Here is a 19,318-nt window from a genome sequence, read left to right on the forward strand (position 1 = left end):
TAAAGCACCAGGTCCTCTCACACGCTCAAAAGCTTCACATTTATCTAACTTTTGTGGGCACTATGCTTTTGTTTCTATCACAAAGCCCACTAAGGTAGATGAAGCATTTCTGGAGCCTGAGTGGATTCAGGCCATGCAAGAAGAATTACATCAATTCGAGCCCAACAACGTCTGGGAATTGGTCAAACGTCCAGATCCTCGCAAGCACAATATCATTGGCACAAAGTGGATCTACCGCAACAAGCAAGATGAAAATGGCCTTGTGGTGAGGAATAAGGCACGGCTTGTAGCTCAAGGCTACACACAGGTTGAAGTAATTGATTTCGATGAAACTTTTGCACCTGTTGCTAGACTTGAGGCTATTCGCATATTACTTGCTTATGCTAACCATCATGATATCACTTTATATCAAATGGATGTGAAAAGTGCATTCCTCAATGGTAAGCTTGAGGAAGAAGTATATGTTGCTCAACCCCCAGGTTTTGAAGATCCAAAGCATCCTGACAAAGTCTTCAGACTCAATAAGGCCCTCTATGGCCTCAAGGAGGCCCCTCGGGCGTGGTATGATACTTTGAAGGAATTCCGCGTGAAGAAAGGTTCAAACCCGGTTCACTCGACCCTACTCTTTTCACTAAGTCTTATGATGGTGAACTGTTTGTGTGCCAAATATATGTTGATGATATTATCTTTGGCTGTACTGACCAACGTTATAGTGATGAATTTGCCTATATGATGAGTGAAGAATATCAAATGTCTATGATGGGAGAATTGAAATTCTTCTTAGGTCTTCAAATTCGTCAACAACGCAATGACATATTCATATCTCAGGAGAAATACCTCAAGGATGTACTGAGGAAATTCGGCATGGAAGATTGCAAAGGCGTCATAATTCCTATGCCCACAAATGGCCATCTGTGCACTGATGAAAATGGTATTGACTTTGATCAAAAGGTATACCGCTCCATGATTGGTTTTTTATTGTACTTATGTGCATCTAGGCCAGATATAATGCTTAGTGTTTGCATGTGTGCCCGATTTCAAGCTACACCGAAGGAATCACACCATAAGGCTCTGAAGCATATTCTTCGATATCTAGCTCACACACCAACACTTGGATTATGGTACCCCAAGGGCTCAGTTTTTGATCTCATTGGATATTCTGACTCTGACTATGCTGGTGATCGTGTGGACCGCAAGTCAACATCTGGTACATGTCATTTCCTCGGACGATCTTTGGTCTGTTGGTCCTCGAAGAAACAAAACTACGTATCACTATCTACTGCTGAAGTTGAGTACATTGCTGCTGGTTCTTGCTGTGCTCAATTGCTGTGGATGAAGCAAACTCTCAAGGACTACGGCGTCAACGTGAAGAATGTGCCTCTCTACTGTGACAATGAGAGTGCCATCAAGATTGCTCACAACCCAGTTCAGCACTCGAAGACAAAGCACATTCAAATTCGTCATCATTTTCTTCGTGATCATGTGTTGAAGGGCGATATTTCTATTGAGCATGTGAAGACTGAAGAACAGCTAGCCGATATCTTCACAAAGCCCTTGGATGAGAAGAGATTTAGCAAGTTGCGGTGTGAGCTAAATATCTTAGAATCTTCGAATGTTCTTTGAAAAGGACACTCATCCTAACAATTATGCAAAATTGATGACTTAGATGTGCAACACATGAAGAAACGTTTTTCTTCAATCAATGAAGAATAACACTCTAAGTGTGAAGAAATTAACGAAGAATTTGATTCTCAGAACCCTATGACAATTTTACGCGGTGTCTGAAATCATCATTCTTATACGGCGGGTCACGCCACCACCAAAAGTTGAAAATCTTCAATTTGAGTTTTTCCTCAGTTTTGAAATTCCTCAGTTGTTCATATTCTTAAACTTTGCATTATCTTCACTGTTTCCGTTGTTTTTCCTCATTGGCTATATATATATATATATGTATATATATATATGAGTTTATGTCCTCTACAACATTCACTTATGGCTAATTCTTCAAGTTGTTCTTTTTCTAAGTGAATGTGATCGGACCCTTCTAAACTCAACCCATTCTATTAAAAAAAATTCATGTGCGTTCTACTTGAAACTCGTTCAAAATCTTCACTGTGTCCTTGTCAGCTGAAGAATTTGCGAACGGAACGTTAAAACTTATCTTATCCAAATTTTCGGTTTTGCCGCTCAAACCGTTCCGCATCTCACGAAATACTTATCTATTCACCCACAATCTTACACGATCTCCACTTCTCAGTACGTAGGTGACACATGTCAAGCGAATGAGAAGGGTCAGGGGAACGTTCGTCCAAATTCTTCGGGCGAACAGTTTTTCACCGTGGCTATAGATACCCCTCCCCTTCCTCACTTCCTTTACTCCGCTCGACCTCTCTCCAGCTCGAGCTTCTCAAACCCTAGCGCCGCTGCTACTTCATCGTCGCCGGTGAGGAAGAGCTTCACTGCCTCGACCTCGTCGCCGTCGTACTCGCGCCGGTCGCGGAAATCTTCACTCCGCCGCGGCCGTAGCCGTCTTCCTCCGCCGAGTTAGGGCATGGAAGATCTGCACTGACGAACTTCTCATCTCTACATCCCAGTTCGTCGTGTTCTTCGATCAGGGTAATTAAAAGTTACTTTTACTGCCCTCTTTGATTCAAATGATTTCTACAAAATCTTCAAAGGTGTTTGTTCTTCAAATTCTTCACACACTAAACACCTCACATGTCATCTGATCTTGACTCATTTCTCTAAGCTATAATTTCTCTTCAAGATTCCTCAATTGTGCGGATTTCTGATCTGTACAACTCTGGAACCTAAGACTAAGAACGCTTAGTGAAATTCTTCAAGACTCGTCTGGTCAAATTCCTCAAACTTGTTTTTTTTAAACCTTCCGAGAACGCATATGACCTCTCCAAATTCCTCGCAACTATACTCTGTTCACAGGTACTCATGTCCGCTGCTGAATCAGTAGGTTCTCATCATCTTAACTCATTTGCAGCGTTCCTCGAAGAAAAGTTGCATACTTCTTCAGAGAACTCTATTGTTCAAATAGCTCATCTGAAGAAAATGGCTGATGGAAAGAAGCAACAGAAAGGAGGAAAGAGGCCTGAGGTCAACACTGCCTTTGAAATCCCTGATGACCTATACAAAGACTATTGCACTCCTGATGAGGCCAAGTTTGGTAAGGAGGACAAGAATCAGCGCAAGGTGCGCATACAGAGGATAGAGAGGAGATGGGCAAGGGAGTGGAGGGAGTACAGATATGTTACTCCCAAATACATGAAGAAATTCGCACTCAATCCTCCATGCCCAAGACCTCCGTTGGCACTTGGCCAAGAAGCAGATCCCACCAGCCTCGAGCGCGGTGAGGACTATCCTGGCGAATGGGCCAAGCGCCAGGCCAAGTTGGCTAGAAAAGCCAGAGAAGCAGTGAGGAAATTCAACGAAGACTCTGCTGCTGCTGCCGCCGCTGAGGCCTTTGTCAAGCCTAAGAAGCCCATGTCAAAGAAGCCTGCGCTCAAGCCAAGTGCTTCACCTTCAATGCCCTCAAGGCCAAGTTCCTCAGCTATGCCCTCACGGCCAGAATCCTCAAAGCCCTCACGGCCAATTCCTCACGCTGCTCCTGCTCTTTCAAAATCCTCAGCTCCTCCGCCAAAGTCCTCAGCTGCTCCGACAAAATCCTCAGCACCTGTGCATCTTGCCACGTGCCAAAGGACTACAGGCATCTCTATTGCCTCAGGAGCTTCTGCTAGTTCCTCAGCTGCACCAAATTCTTCAACGGGACCCTCTCTGCTGAAGACAAAGACCACTGCTGGACGAGGTTCTCGCCCAAGTCCTCACAAGAAGCAGGTCGCCTTCCAAGTGCCGTCTGAAGAAGACGAAGCTGATGATGAGGAACTTGCTGAAATCATCAGAGATAGGCAAGTCAGGGCCGCTAGAGCCAAGGGCACAAATGTGCCTCTGCTTTTGGATCCAAAGTTGATCCTCGACCACATTGATCTCTGGCACAATGACCCAAACACTCCTATGCCTGATTTCAAGCTGACTCCTGGCCAAAGTCATATGCTGACTGCCTTCATCCAAGAAGAAAAATGGAAATATGAAACGGCCAGGCAGATCAAGAAAGCACAATACAGGAAGGAGCACTTCCTGGAGAAAAATGTTGTCTCTATGACAACTAAAGAACTTGTCACTATTCAATCTGAGATCAAGAAACTCAGTGATGAATTTGACGCATACCGTGCTGACTGGCTTGGAGCCAGAGTCAGGTTTGTGAAATTGTCTGAAAAGTTCACCTCCAATTTGCAGCCTCAACGCAACAAGAAATTCCTTAGGCTGAAGCATCTGCTCAGCCTACTAAAGAACATGCCAGCACCGCTGATGAAAATCAGGCTGCTGAAGAAAATGTGAGTTCCAGGGCTGATGACTGCATTCCAGCCGCTGAAGAAATTTCCAGGGCATCCACTAGTGGCGCGCCTGAAGAAAATGAAGATGTCAGGGCAACTGCATCAGTTGAGCCTGAAGAAAATCAAGCACATTCCTCTGCCCCTCCTGCGCCTACCCCAACTCTAATCCTTCCATCTGCATCAGATGTGAAGAAGACCAAGGCTGCAGAGCGTGCAGCTGTGAAGAAAAGGAAGGCATCAACTTCATCAGATTCTTCAGCTCCGAAGAAGATGAAGCCATTGACCAGCTCTTATGTAAATCCCATTGATGTTGTTCCTATCTCAACCATGCCATCAAAGGACCTTGTTCCTTTTGATGAAGATTATGTGATTCCAAGTGAATTCGATGAAGACATTCCTTCTGCTGCTTCGTCAGAGCAGTTGGATGAAGAAATTGAAGTGGATGCAATCCCTTCAACTCCAGTAGTTTCCTCGCATATGCCTCAGTTTACTGCTGAAGAGGCCGGCGTTGAAGAAATGGAAGAAGAAGATGTGGACATTGGCTGTACCGCACCAGTGATGAATGATGACTTTTGGGAAAGTAAGCACCCCAACTCTCTACTCTTCACACCATTGCAACAAATTCCTCAGTCCCCTGTTGCTACTGAAGTACAAATGGGATCTGAAGAACCTCGTGCAACCCCATCTGTCCATGAAGAAATTCCAGCCACTAGTGCTGAAGAAAATGAAAATGAAGAATTGAAGACCCAGGCTGTCACCGGAGTAGAAGCTGAAATTCCTCAGCATGAAGAACCTGAGATTGCGATTCCTGAGGTGATAATGCAATTAACTGACACTCCTCAACCCAAGCCAAAGGATCCATTCTCAAAGAAGCAGAAATTCAAGGCTGATGATTTCTTTGGCGAGCACGTGTTCTTCACTGACTACAATCCCTATGATTCTGCTTGTCTTAGAAGGAAGCGCTTCTGGACCGCCAGCCAGGCCAACTTCTATTCTTCACTGCTCTTCAATAAGGACAAAGTCTTCACCACGAGCATATTCCTCATGTGGACATGGAATCACTGCCATGCGTCACACCTGTCCTCAGTGTGCTTCATGACACAGGCCTCCTCAACTTTTGCACAGACATAGTTGATTGGAATGAAGAGCTCATTCTTCAATTCTACACAACACTGCACATCACAGGAGATGCTGACGATGTGAACTCCTGGGTTTTGGACTGGATGACCGAAAACACTCACTATAAGGCACCGGCCTCTGAATTACTTCACGCCCTGCCCATCAGTCCTCCACCTGAAGGAGCTCGTTGCCTGTACCAAGAGCCTGAGCTCACTGCTCATTATATGCAAGTTCTTATGAAGCCTCTGAAACCTGGTCAAGCCTCAAGGACCAAATTCCTCGTGAAGGAATTGCACTATGTACCAAGGATAGTCTATCGCATTCCGACAAAGACTATAAGTCCAATCAAAGGCCACGACTCATCTGATGAGGAAATTGTTGGCATCATGAAGAATCTGGTATTCAACATCATTCATGGCATTCCTGTCAATTATCATGATTTCTTCATGAGGACTCTGGCAAATGTTGCACTTTCTCCGTTTGAGCTGAAGCCTTATGCACCGTGGATTATGAGATTCCTCAGAACAAGGTCTTCACTCAACTACAAAGCTGATTTTCAGAATCACCTCAGCAACTTGCCCCCGATTGAAGTCCTCAAGCGGACCTATTCCTCAGCCGATGAAAAGGGCAAGGCACCAGCTGTTATAGATGAAGGCATTCATCCGTTGGATGGTCAGTTTCGCAAAGCTGCATCTTATTCCACCAATGATGACTCTGCCACTCATGACTCTGCCGCCAACACAACCAAGCCAAATCCTCAAGCCACTGCTCCTCGTGTGATGACTGACCGTGAGCTTCTGCTAAGTCTTCACCAGAAGGTGGATCGAAACCATAAATGGGTTAAGCGTCAGTTTGGTTCAATTCTTCACAACATGACTGCTACACATAATGCAGTGAAGAAAAACCATTACTACCTCCATGAAGTCTTCGATCGCACCTGGGCTATTCTGTCACATGTATATGGTGAAGAAGATCTGAAGAACATGGGTCTCAAGGAAGACTTTGACTGGTCTGCACCTCCACCGAAGAAATACAAGAAGGTCAAGGTTCCTTCCTTGGTGGCCAGCTCCTATTCTTCATCGCGCGACACCGACGAGCAAGAATACTTGGACGACACTGCGGCAGGCCCTACTTCAACAAACGACCCCAACAACGTTGGCGCTCCTTCATCAACTTGAAATTCTTCAGGGGCGTTAGTCCTCAATTTCGATCCTTTTGGTCATTCCATGACACAGGGGGAGAAATTTGAGTTAGTTTTCAAGCGGGTCTATCTTATATGGGCGTTTTTTTTTCTAAGTTACAACTCTCGTTCTTCTGATGACTTTGCTGGATCGAGTTGTAAACTTAAACTCTATGGTGGCCTGATACTTTTGCTGTTTCTTCTGCATGCTTATTCCTCGTTAATGTTATTGCACGCATGCTGAATTACATCAGTCACCATATTTCATCATGCATTTCAAATTCTTCATATGTCAAATGCGTATATGAATTACAAGATATAGGGGGAGATCTCCATGATTCAACTCTTCAAGTGTGCATTGCTTCAAAAGCAAATTCCTCACTATGCACATCTTCCGGGGGAGTTCTTCTATATCTTGCAACCAAATTCCTCAATATCAGCATTTACACTTCATATGTTTATCCCCATTGAAAACTTAACCAATATTGTCATCAATCACCAAAAAGGGGGAGATTGTAAGTGCATCTAGTGCCCCTTAGTGATTTTAGTGTATTGAAGACTTATAGGTTAAGGGACGAATGTGTTTATGAGTGTACACAGGTCCATAAGTCTATCAGGAGTTTGATATTTACAGAGAAAGTCGACCCCTAAAAATGAAGTTCTTCAACTGAAGACTTTGGATTTCTGAAGACTTTGAAAGTGAAGAAATTAGTGTGACCTTGAAGACTTGGTATTCATTCGAGGAACATGAAGCGTGAAGACTTTTGTTTTCGTAGTTTCATTTTCTCTTTCTTGAGTCATAGGAAACACCGTACTATTAAAGGGGTCGAGGAAATACTAAGGAAAAATTTCCATGTGATGCTCAACTCAAAATCCTACACCTACCAATCCCTTCGAGTGAAGCCATTGGAAATCTCATACAGTTCAGTCATATTCTTCAGTGACAGAGACAAAGTTCTTCTGGTCTCTGAGGAATTTGTTCTGACTGAGGAGTTAGGAATTCGCCAGTGCGGATTGCCTACACAGTGAGGAACATGATAGCCTAGAGGAATTTGAAACTCAAATTTCCGACCGCTGCTGTGCCTTGTGCCAGCTGTCCCAAAATATCTACCCACCTAACGGTCATATCATTGAAGGGCATTTATGTCTTATCATGTCGGGCTGCTCCCTAGGCTATAAATAGCCGCCCCCTACAATCACTAGCTGGTTGGCTGCTCTGAGAGAAACGGACACTTGTCATTTGAGAGCATCCCATCCTCCGAGGACTTTGAGCGAAAATCATCAAGTGAGGAAAAACCCAAACCCAAACACCTACAAACCCAAAGTGATTGAGCATCACTGAAGAGATTGATCCTGCGTGGATCCGATGCTTGTTACCTTTCAAGATTATGCTTCTTCCAGACGGTTAGGCGTCATGGTCTAGAGCATCCAAGAGGAATTGTGGATCGCCGAGTGACCGAGTTTGTGAAGGTTCGGAAGTCACCTGAAGACTTACCACGAGTGATTGGGCGAGGTCTGTGTGACCTTAGCTCAAGGAGAATACGGTGAGGACTGTGTGTCCGGGACTGTGTGTCATCAGGTTTAAATACCTAGCCGCACCAACCAGATGTACAACTGAGACAACAGTTGGAACTGGCCTACCAAATCATTGTCTTCACCAAGCTTACTGGTTCTATTTCCTCAACCTTTCATTTCCTCATAACTGTGTTGAGTGCTTGTTCATATCTGTGTTTGAATACTTAGACTGAAGACTATCTCAATTTCCTGAGTTCAATTTCTCCAGTCTGTTTGTCTTCACCCTATGCTATCCTGTGTTTACGCTTTCTGTACTCTGTTCTTGTCTTCATTTCATCATGATGACCATGCGTGTATTCTGTTATGTTTTCTTCTGAGTACTTATTCCGCTGCAAGTAGTTCTTCGCTAAGGAATTTCCTCGCCCGCAAATTCTTGAATGAAGAATTCATAAAAATCGCCTATTCACCCCCCTCTAGTCGATATAACGCACTTTCAGTACCGAAGGTTTTTCGGAGTCATGGATGAGATCAGGGACATGACGAGGAGTCTTAAAATGTTCGAGACGTAAAGATCGATATATTGGAAGGCTATATTCGGACATCGGAAAGGTTCTGAGTGGTTCGGGTATTTATCGGAGTACCGGAGAGTTACGGGAATTCGCTGGGGAGTATATGAGCCTTATTGGGCTTTAGGGGAGAGAGAGAGGAGCTGCCTAGGGCGGGCCGCGTGCCCCCAAAGGCCTAGTCCAAATTGGACTAGGGGGAGGGGCGGCGCCCCCTCCTTCCTTCTCTTCTCTCTTCCCCTTCCTTCTCTCCTACTCCTATTACTTGGAAGGGGGGAATCCAACTACCGGTGGGAGTAGGACTCCCCAGGGCGCGCCATAGTAGAGGGCCGGCCCTCCCCCTCCTCCACTCCTTTATATACGAGGGAGGGGGCACCCCATAGACACACGAGTTGATCAGTTGATCTTTTAGCCGTGTGCGGTGCCCCCCCTCCACCATAATCCACCTCGGTCATATCGTAGCGGTGCTTAGGTGAAGCCTTGCGTCGGTAGCATCATCATCACCGTCATCACGCCGTCGTGCTGACGGAACTCTAACTCGAAGCTTTGCTGGATCATGAGTTCGAGGGACGTCATCGAGCTGAACGTGTGCTGAACTCGGAGGTGCCGTGCGTTCGGTACTTGGATCGGTCGGATCGTGAAGACGTACGACTACATCAATCGCGTTGTCATAACGCTTCCGCTTTTGATCTACGAGGGTACATGGACAACAATCTCCCCTCTCGTTGCTATGCATCACCATGATCTTGCGTGTGCGTAGGATTCTTTTTGAAATTACTACGTTCCCCAACAGTGGCATCCGAGCCAGGTTTATGCGTAGATGTTATATGCACGTGTAGAACACAAGTGAGTTGTGGGCGATACAAGTCATACTGCTTACCAGCATGTCATACTTTGTTTCGGCGGTATTGTTGGATGAAGCGGCCCGGACCGACATTACGTGTACGCTTACGCGAGACTGGTTCTACCGATGTGGTTCGCACACAGGTGGCTGGCGGGTGTCAGTTTCTCCAACTTTAGTTGAATCGAGTGTGGCTACGCCCGGTCCTTGTGAAGGTTAAAACGGCACATACTTGACGAAATATCGTTGTGGTTTTGATGTGTAGGTAAGAACGGTTCTTGCTCAGCCCGTAGCAGCCACGTAAAACTTGCAACAACAAAGTAGAGGACGTCTAACTTGTTTTTGCAGGGCATGTTGTGATGTGATATGGTCAAGACATGATGCTAAATTTATTATATGAGACGATCATGTTTTGTAACAGAGTTATGGGCAATTGGCAGGAGCCATATGGTTGTCGCTTTATTGTATGAAATGCAATCGCCATGTAATTGCTTTACTTTATCACTAAGCGGTAGCGATAGTCGTAGAAGCAATAGTTGGCGAGATGACAACGATGCTACGATGGAGATCAAGGTGTCGCGCCGGTGACGATCTTGACGGTGCTTTGGAGATGGAGATCAAAGGCACAAGATGATGATGGCCATATCATATCACTTATATTGATTGCATGTGATGTTTATCCTTTATGCATCTTATTTTGCTTAGTTCGACGGTAGCATTATGAGATGATCTCTCACTAAATTTCAAGGTACAAGTGTTCTCCCTAAGTATGCACCGTTGCGACAGTTCTTCGTGCTGAGACACCACGTGATGATCGGGTGTGATAAGCACTACGTTCACATACAACGGGTGCAAGCCAGTTTTGCACACGCAGAATACTGGGTTAAACTTGATGAGCCTAGCATATGCAGATATGGCCTCGGAACACTGGAGACCGAAAGGTCGAGCGTGAATCATATAGAAGATATGATTAACATAGTGATGTTCACCATTGAAAACTACTCCATCTCACGTGATGATCGGACATGGTTTAGTTCATATGGATCACGTGATCACTTAGATGATTAGAGGGATGTCTATCTAAGTGGGAGTTCTGAAGTAATATGATTAATTGAACTTTAATTTATCATGAACTTAGTCCTGGTAGTATTAGCATATCTATGTTGTAGATCAATAGCTCGCGTTTAGCTCCCCTGTTTTATTTTTGATATGTTCCTAGAGAAAACTAAGTTGAAAAATGTTAGTAGCAATGATGCGGATTGGATCCGTGATCTAAGGATTATCCTCATTGCTGCGTAGAAGAATTATGTCCTTGATGCACCGCTAGGTGACAGACCGATTGCAAGAGCAAATGCAGACGTTATGAATGTTTGGCAAGCTCGATATAATGACTACTTGATAGTTTAGTGCACCATGCTTTACGGCTTAGAATCGGGGCTTCAAAGACGTTTTTGAAACGCCACGGAGCATATGAGATGTTCCAAGAGTTGAAATTAGTATTTCAGACTCATGCCCATGTCGAAAGGTATGAGACCTTTGACAAGTACTTTTCCTACAAGATGGAGGAGAATAGTTCAGCTAATGAGCATGTGCTCAGAATGTCTGAGTACTACAATCACTTGAATCAAGTGGGAGTTAACCTTCCAGATAAGATAGTGATTGACAGAGTTCTCTAGTCACTATCACCAAGTTACTAGAACTTCGTGATGAACTATAATATGCAAGGGATAACGGAAACGATTCCCAAGCTCTTCGTGATGCTGAAATCGACGAAGGTAGAAATCAAGAAAAGCATCAAGTGTTGATGGTTGACAAGACCACTAGTTTCAAGAAAAGGTCAAAGGGAAGAAGGTGAACTTCAAAAAGAACGGCAAGCAAGTTGCTGCTCCCGTGAAGAAGCCCAAAGCTAGACCCAAGCCTGAAACTGAGTGCTTCTACTGCAAAGGAACTGGTCACTGGAAGTGGAACTGCCCTAGATACTTGGCGGATAAGAAGGATGGCAAAGTGAACAAAGGTATATTGGATATGCATGTTATTGATTTGTACTTTACTAGTGTTTATAGCAACCCCTCGGCATTTTGATACTGGTTCAGTTGCTAAGAGTAGTAACTCGAAACGGGAGTTGCAGAATGAACAGAAACTAGTTAAGGGCGAGGTGACGATGTGTGTTGGAAGTAGTTCCAAGATTGATATGATCGTCATCGCACACTCCCTATACTTTCGGGATTAGTGTTGAACCTAAATAAGTGTTATTTCGTGTTTGCGTTGAGCATGAATATGATTTGATCATGTTTATTCCAATACGGTTATTCAATTAAGTTAGAGAATAATTGTTGTTCTGTTTACATGAATAAAACCTTCTATGGTCATACACCCAATGAAAATGGTTTGTTGGATCTCGATCGTAGTGATACACATATTCATAATATTGAAGCCAAAAGATGCAAAGTTAATAATGATAGTGCAACTTATTTGTGGCACTGCCGTTTAGGTCATATTGGTGTAAAGCTCATGAAGAAACTCCATGCTGATGGGATTTTGGAATCACTTGATTATGAATCACTTGATGCTTGCGAACCATACCTTATGGGCAAGACGACTAAGACTCCGTTCTCCGGAACAATGGAGCGAGCAACTGACTTATTGGAAATAATACATACTGATGTATGCAATCCGATGAGTGTTGAGGCTCGCGGCGGGTATCATTATTTTCTGACCTTCACAGATGATTTGAGCAGATATGGGTATATCTACTTGATGAAACATAAGTCTAAAACATTTGAATTCATATAATTTCAGAGTGAAGTGAAAAATCATTGTAACAAGAAAATAAAGTTTCTACGATCTGATTGTGGAGGAGAATATTTGAGTTACGAGTTTGGTCTTCATTTGAAACAATGCGGAATAGTTTCGCAACTCACGCCACCTCGAACACAAAAGCGTAATGGTCTGTTCGAACATCGTAACCGTACTTTTATTAGATATGGTGCAATCTATGATGTCTCTTACTAATTTACCACTATTGTTTTGGGGTTATGCATTAGAGACAGCTGCATTCACGTTAAATAGGGCGCCATCTAAATCCGTTGAGACGACACTATATGAACTGTGGTTTGGCAAGAAACCAAAGTTGTCATTTCTTAAAGTTTGGGGTTGCGATGCTTATGTGAAAAAGTTTCATCCTGATAAGCTCAAACCCAAATCGGAGAAATGTGTCTTCATAGGATACCCAAAGGAGACAGCTGGGTACACCTTCTATCACAGATCCAAAGGCAAGACATTCCTTGCTAAGAATTGATCCTTTCTAGAGAAGGAGTTTCTCTCGAAAGATGTGAGTGGGAGGAAAGTAGAACTTGATGAGGTAACTGTACCTGCTCCCTTATTGGAAAGTAGTTCATCACATAAATCTGTTCATGTGACTCCTACACCAATTAGTGAGGAAGCTAATAATGATGATCATGCAACTTCAGATCAAATTACTACCGAACCTCGTAGGTCAACCAGAGTGAGATCCGCACCAGAGTAGTACAGTAATCCTGTTCTGGAGGTCATGTTACTTGACCATGACGAACCTACGAACTATGAGGAAGCGATGATGAGCCCAGATTCCGCGAAATGGCTTGATGCCATGAAATCTGAGATGGGATCCATGTAAGAGAACAAAGTGTGGACTTTGGTTGACTTGCCCGATGATCCGCAAGCCATTGAGAATAAATGGATCTTCAAGAGGAGGACGGACGCTGATAGTAGTGTTACTATCTACAAAGCTCGAATTGTCGAAAAAGGTTTTGACAAAGTTCAAGGTGTTGACTATGATGAGATTTTCTCACTCGTAGCGATGCTTAAGTCTGTCCGAATTATGTTAGCAAATGCCACATTTTATGAAATCTGGCAAATGGATTTCTTAAAGGAAGAGTTGTATATGATGCAACCAGAAGGTTTTGTCGATCCTAAAGGTGCTAACAAAATATGCAAGCTCCAGCGATCCATCTATGGACTGATGCAAGCATCTCGGATTTGGAATATACGCTTTGATGAGTTGATCAAAGCATATAGTTTTATACAGACTTGCGGTGAAGCCTGTATTTACAAGAAAGTGAGTGGGAGCACTACAACATTTCTGATAAATATATGTGAATGACATATTGTTGATCGAAAATAATTTAGAATTTTCTGGAAAGCATAAAGGAGTTTTTGAAAGGAGTTTTTCAAAGAAAGACCTCGGTGAAGCTGCTTACATATTGAGCATCAAGATCTATAGAGATAGATCAAGACGCTTGATAAGTTTTTTCAATGAGTACATACCTTGACAAGAATTTGAAGTAGTTCAAAATGGAACAGTCAAAGAAAGAGTTCTTGCCTGTGTTACAAGGTGTGAAAATTGAGTAAGACTCAAAGCCCGACCACGGCAAAAGATAGAAAGAGAATGAAAATCATTCCCTATGCCTCAGCCATAGGTTCTATAAAGTATGCCATGTTGTGTACCAGATCTATTGTATACCCTACACTGAGTTTGGCAAGGGAGTACAATAGTGATCTAGGAGTAGATCACTGAACAGCGGTCAAAATTATCCTTAATGGAATAAGGATATGTTTTTCGATTATGGAGGTGACAAAAGGTTCGTCATAAAGGGTCACGTCGATGCATGTTTTGACACTGATCCAAATGACTCTAAGTCTCAATCTGGATACATATTGAAAGTAGGAGCAATTAGCTAAAGTAGCTCCGTGCAAAGCATTGTAGACATAGAAATTTGCAAAATACATACGGATCTGAATTTGGCAGACCCGTTGACTAAACTTCTCTCACAAGCAAAACATGATCACACCTTAGTACTCTTTGGGTGTTAATCACATGGCGATGTGAACTAGATTACTGACTCTATTAACCCTTTGAGTGTTGGCCACATGGCGATGTGAACTATGGATATTAATCACATGGTGATGTGAACTATTGGTGTTAAATCACATGGCGATGTGAACTAGATTATTGACTCTAGTGCAAGTGGGAGACTGAAGGAAATATGCCCTAGAGGCAATAATAAAGTTGTTATTTACATTTCCTTATATCATGGTAAATGTTTATTATTCATGCTAGAATTGTATTAACCGGAAACTTAGTACATGTGTGAATACATAGACAAACAAAGTGTCACTAGTATGCCTCTACTTGACTAGCTCGTTGAATCAAAGATGGTTAAGTTTCCTAGCCATAGACATGAGTTGTCATTTGATTAACGGGATCACATCATTAGAGAATGATGTGATTGACTTGACCCATTCCGTTAGCTTAGCATTTGATCGTTTAGTATGTTGCTATTGCTTTCTTCATGACTTATACATGTTCCTATGACTATGAGATTATGCAACTCCCGAATACCGGAGGAACACTTTGTGTGCTACCAAACGTCACAACGTAATTGGGTGATTATAAAGGTTCAAACAGGTGTCTCCGATGGTACTTGTCGCTCCGATTGTCGGAGAGGTATCTCTGGGCCCTCTCGGTAATGCACATCACTATAAGCCTTGCAAGCAATGTAACTAATGAGTTAGTTGCAGGATGATGCATTACGGAACGAGTAAAGAGACTTTCCGGTAACGAGATTGAACTAGGTATTGAGATACCGACGATCGAATCTCGGGCAAGTAACATACCGATGACAAAGGGAACAACGTATGTTGTTATGCGGTCCGATAAAGATCTTCGTAGAATATGTAGGAACCAATATGAGCATCCAGGTTCCGCTATTGGTTATTGACCGGAGATGAGTCTCGGTCATGTCTACATTGTTCTCGAACCCGTAGGGTCCGCACGCTTAACGTTCGGTGACGATCAATATTATTAGTTTATGTGTTTTGATGTACCGAAGGTTGTTCGGAGTCCCGGATGAGACCAGGGACATGACGAGGAGTCTCGAAATGTTCGAGATGTAAAGATCGATATATTGGAAGGCTATATTCGGACATCGGAAAGGTTCTGAGTGGTTCGGGTATTTATCGGAGTACCGGAGAGTTACGGGAATTCGCCGGGGAATATATGGGCCTTATTGGGCTTTAGGGGAGAGAGAGAGGAGCTGCCTAGGGCAGGCCGCCCCCCCCCCCCCCCCCAAGGCCTAGTCCGAATTGGACTAGGGGGAGGGGCGGCGCCCCCTCCTTCCTTCTCTTCTTTCTTCCCCTTCCTTCTCTCCTACTCCTATTCCTTGGAAGGGGGGAATCCTACTCCCGGTGGGAGTAGGACTCCCCAGGGCGCGGCATAGTAGAGGGCCTACTCATGCTAACGGAACTCTCCCTCGAAGCTTTGCTGGATCGTGAGTTCGAGGGACGTCATCAAGCTGAACGTGTGCTGAACTCGGAGGTGCCGTGCGTTCGGTACTTGGATCGGTCGGATCGTGAAGACGTACAACTACATCAACCGCGTTGTCATAACGCTTCCGCTTTCGGTCTATGAGGGTACGTGGACAACACTCTCCCCTCTCGTTGCTATGCATCACCATGATCTTGCGTGTGCGTAGGATTTTTTTTGAAATTACTACGTTCCCCAACAATAAGGTGCAGGCGGCGAATAAGGCCGGTGTCCATTCCAAAGGCACTGCCGGTCGTCCCCACCTTCTATGGGCCGAGCGATGACATCGTCATGGGGCCGCCGCCCATGAGTTGTTCGACGAAAGGCAAGAAAGGTATGCTATTTGTTTGTTGTATCTTTTATTTGATTCATATTTGTGAAATGTAAATGGCAATGACGCAATGGCCATTAGTTTTATATTTGTGATTATATAATGAGCAATCATTTGTCAACATGATGAACAAGTCAGTACGCACAAAAGATGTTTCTTTTTCCATTCCGCCCCGAGGGTAATGATGTTGTCGTTCAGGTTGGTGCTACAAAAACGAAGAAACCGGGGGGAGGGGGTGGTTCCCCACGGTCGAGGATACCACGTTATTAATGGCATGGGGGGGTGAGCATTGATCCGGTAGTAGGGTATGATGCATGAAGACCAATTGGAGACGCATTGCGGATAAGTTTCATCAAAATTATGAAATTTCGACCGACCACAGGAGGAGTGCATGGTACAACGTGAGGAGTGCAAGGCGGCAATTGAGGAAGAAGTTGAGAGTCCTTGCATACGAAACACATACCAATTAGAAAATGGAGCAAGAGTACAAGATCATGTTCACGAGCCCTGTTGGCCTTGAGGCAACACAACTCCTATATCGTTAGTTGATGAAGCCACAAATTATACAACCGAAGATGGGAGGGGGTGCGGGTGTGAGGGGACATGTAGCATGGATGGCATTCGGAGTGGGAATTGTAATGCAAGTGAGGAGTGATGCTCTATGTTTGACCCGTGAACCATATGCTCTATGTTTAATCTTTGTGTATGTTTAATTCGAATCATTTGGATCATATGTTATATTTGCTTCTAATCATTTGGGACTTGATATGATTGAATTTGAATTTAAGTTGATTTGAAATTTCGTAAATTTGAAATGATGTTTAATTATGCATGCATGTGCATCATTATTTAAATTATTATATTAATAGAATAGACATGCATATGCCATTTATAGCTAAGTTTAATACTCTCTCTGTTCGTAAATATAAGTCTTTGTAGAGATTGCACTATGGACCATATACAGATGTATATAGATGTATTTTAGAGTGTGGAATCTCTGTAAAGACTTATATTTAGGAATGGAGGGAGTAAAAATACGAAAATAAGATATTATTGGGGTTATGAGTAAACAACTCACCTACAAACCGCAACAAAACTATTGGAAGAGACAAATAACCATATATTGGGGGGGGGGGGGGGGGTTCTTGAAAATGCTCTTGCTACCAGCAATGCCAAAAAAGGAAAGCTTTGGCCCATAAAATAACATATATTGCGGAGTATTTTTTTTAAATGCTCTTGCTACCTTCAATGCCAAGAAAGAAAAGTTGAGGCCCATAAAATCTAAGATTTGTTGGTGAGGTTTTTTTTCTTGAAAAAATCTTGCTACCTGCAATACCAAAAAAGAAGAGCCGAGGCCCATAAAATCTAACATTTATTGGGGGAGAATTTATAGAAACTTAAAAAAAAAACCCTGAGAACAGAGCACGACATATCGAAGATTATGATGCTACCCTTTTACCCCTGTCGGGCTTTTCCACTGGTACTTTATTTCTTTTTTTGAGTTTTATATTTTGCACACATATTAAGCACTGAAAAGGCTCAATGTAATCGATTTCAACTCTTTCTCTTTTTTTACAAATGTTCCACATACATTTCTGGCAGGGAGAGATGTATGTTCTTTGTTATTGTGATGCCAAAGAAAATGAATAGCCGGGGGAAAAGCAAGGCAGAGATTTATATGATCATGCTGAGAAATTTAATTCGGCGTACCATTTTTTTATATAAATGTGAACAAAAATTGAAAAAATATATATATGTGTTCACTGTCACAATCAAATGCTATCTGCAATTTTTTAGGAGTAAAGCTTAAGCATTTTGCTTGTGCAAAAAATAAAAGGTCAAACGCCAAATGTACACTTATTTTTTTTCTCTGATGGAGCACTACTATTCTGTTTCACATGAAAATTGCCAAGCAGGCTTGTTACACTAACAAAAACATCTACAAAAAATCAAAAATTTTAAAATCATTTTGCTATTTATTTTAAGTTTACTGTTAATCCAAGAGCATATGCACCCCAGAGCTCAAACGGCCATCCCACTCATCATCCTATTGTTTACTCTTGCCTGCTTTTTGCTAAACGTGCCGGTGCAATTCTGATTCCTAGTAGCTAAGTAGGAGTACCAGTGAATAACATATGTTAATGAACCATGCACATGTTCTAACAGTCTAGAGTCTACTCTGCACTCTGCACCGTCTGCCTTTCCTAGCCCACGGAACTTGACGCTAGCTGCTGGTAAACTACACGCGGAGGCCCTTTACAGTTTGCGGTTGTTGGTGCTGGAGTGAATGTACTCGGCCGGCCGATCAGCTGATGCAACATCCGTCTCCGTGGACGAGCCAGCAGCCTCGTTACTTGAATAGTTGGCACAGTGAACAAAGATTCCACGATGTTTGTACGTGCGAACAGTGGCGCGCACCACTGTTCCTCACTGACGAAAACCTTGCTGCTGCTCGCTAGCGATGATTAGCGAACAGTGGCCGGCCGCCCTGATCGATTTCAAACGCAAAATTCAATAATGTTTATAATTCATGTAGGAGTATCAGTTACGGTTCACTATAATTGGAGTGTAGTGCAATAATCAGTGACGTCTGTACTCGCAAAACAAGAGTTGAGTTGAGTTGGTTGGAAAGTTCAAAGTCGGTACAGTGCTGCATCAGATTCCACATGCACGGTCCAGCCCAGGCTCACTGTGATCGTTTCGCTCGCTTTCCCGGGGCGGTCAGTCAGTTATACTGCAGCTAGCTCGTACGGCCGATCGAGCAGTGATGTTCATAAACCAAGATCCATCCATGACATCCACCTCCAGCTCTGAGAAGAACAGTGGTGCGTTGACACTGTTCCTCCCTGACAAAAAGAAGGACAGAAATCACACACTTGACCTGAGGACGAAATCAAATCACAAACTGACCTCTTTTCGAAAAAAAATTCACTCTGCTGACCCTTTCGTGTGGCGCCCCCGACAGCTAGGCGCCGCACACTGCTATACAGCGCCCTTCCCTTAGGCGTCGCACCTCCTGCCAG

The sequence above is a fragment of the Aegilops tauschii genome, chromosome 3 (genome assembly GCF_002575655.3).
Source record: "Aegilops tauschii subsp. strangulata cultivar AL8/78 chromosome 3, Aet v6.0, whole genome shotgun sequence".
Lineage (NCBI taxonomy): Eukaryota > Viridiplantae > Streptophyta > Magnoliopsida > Poales > Poaceae > Aegilops > Aegilops tauschii.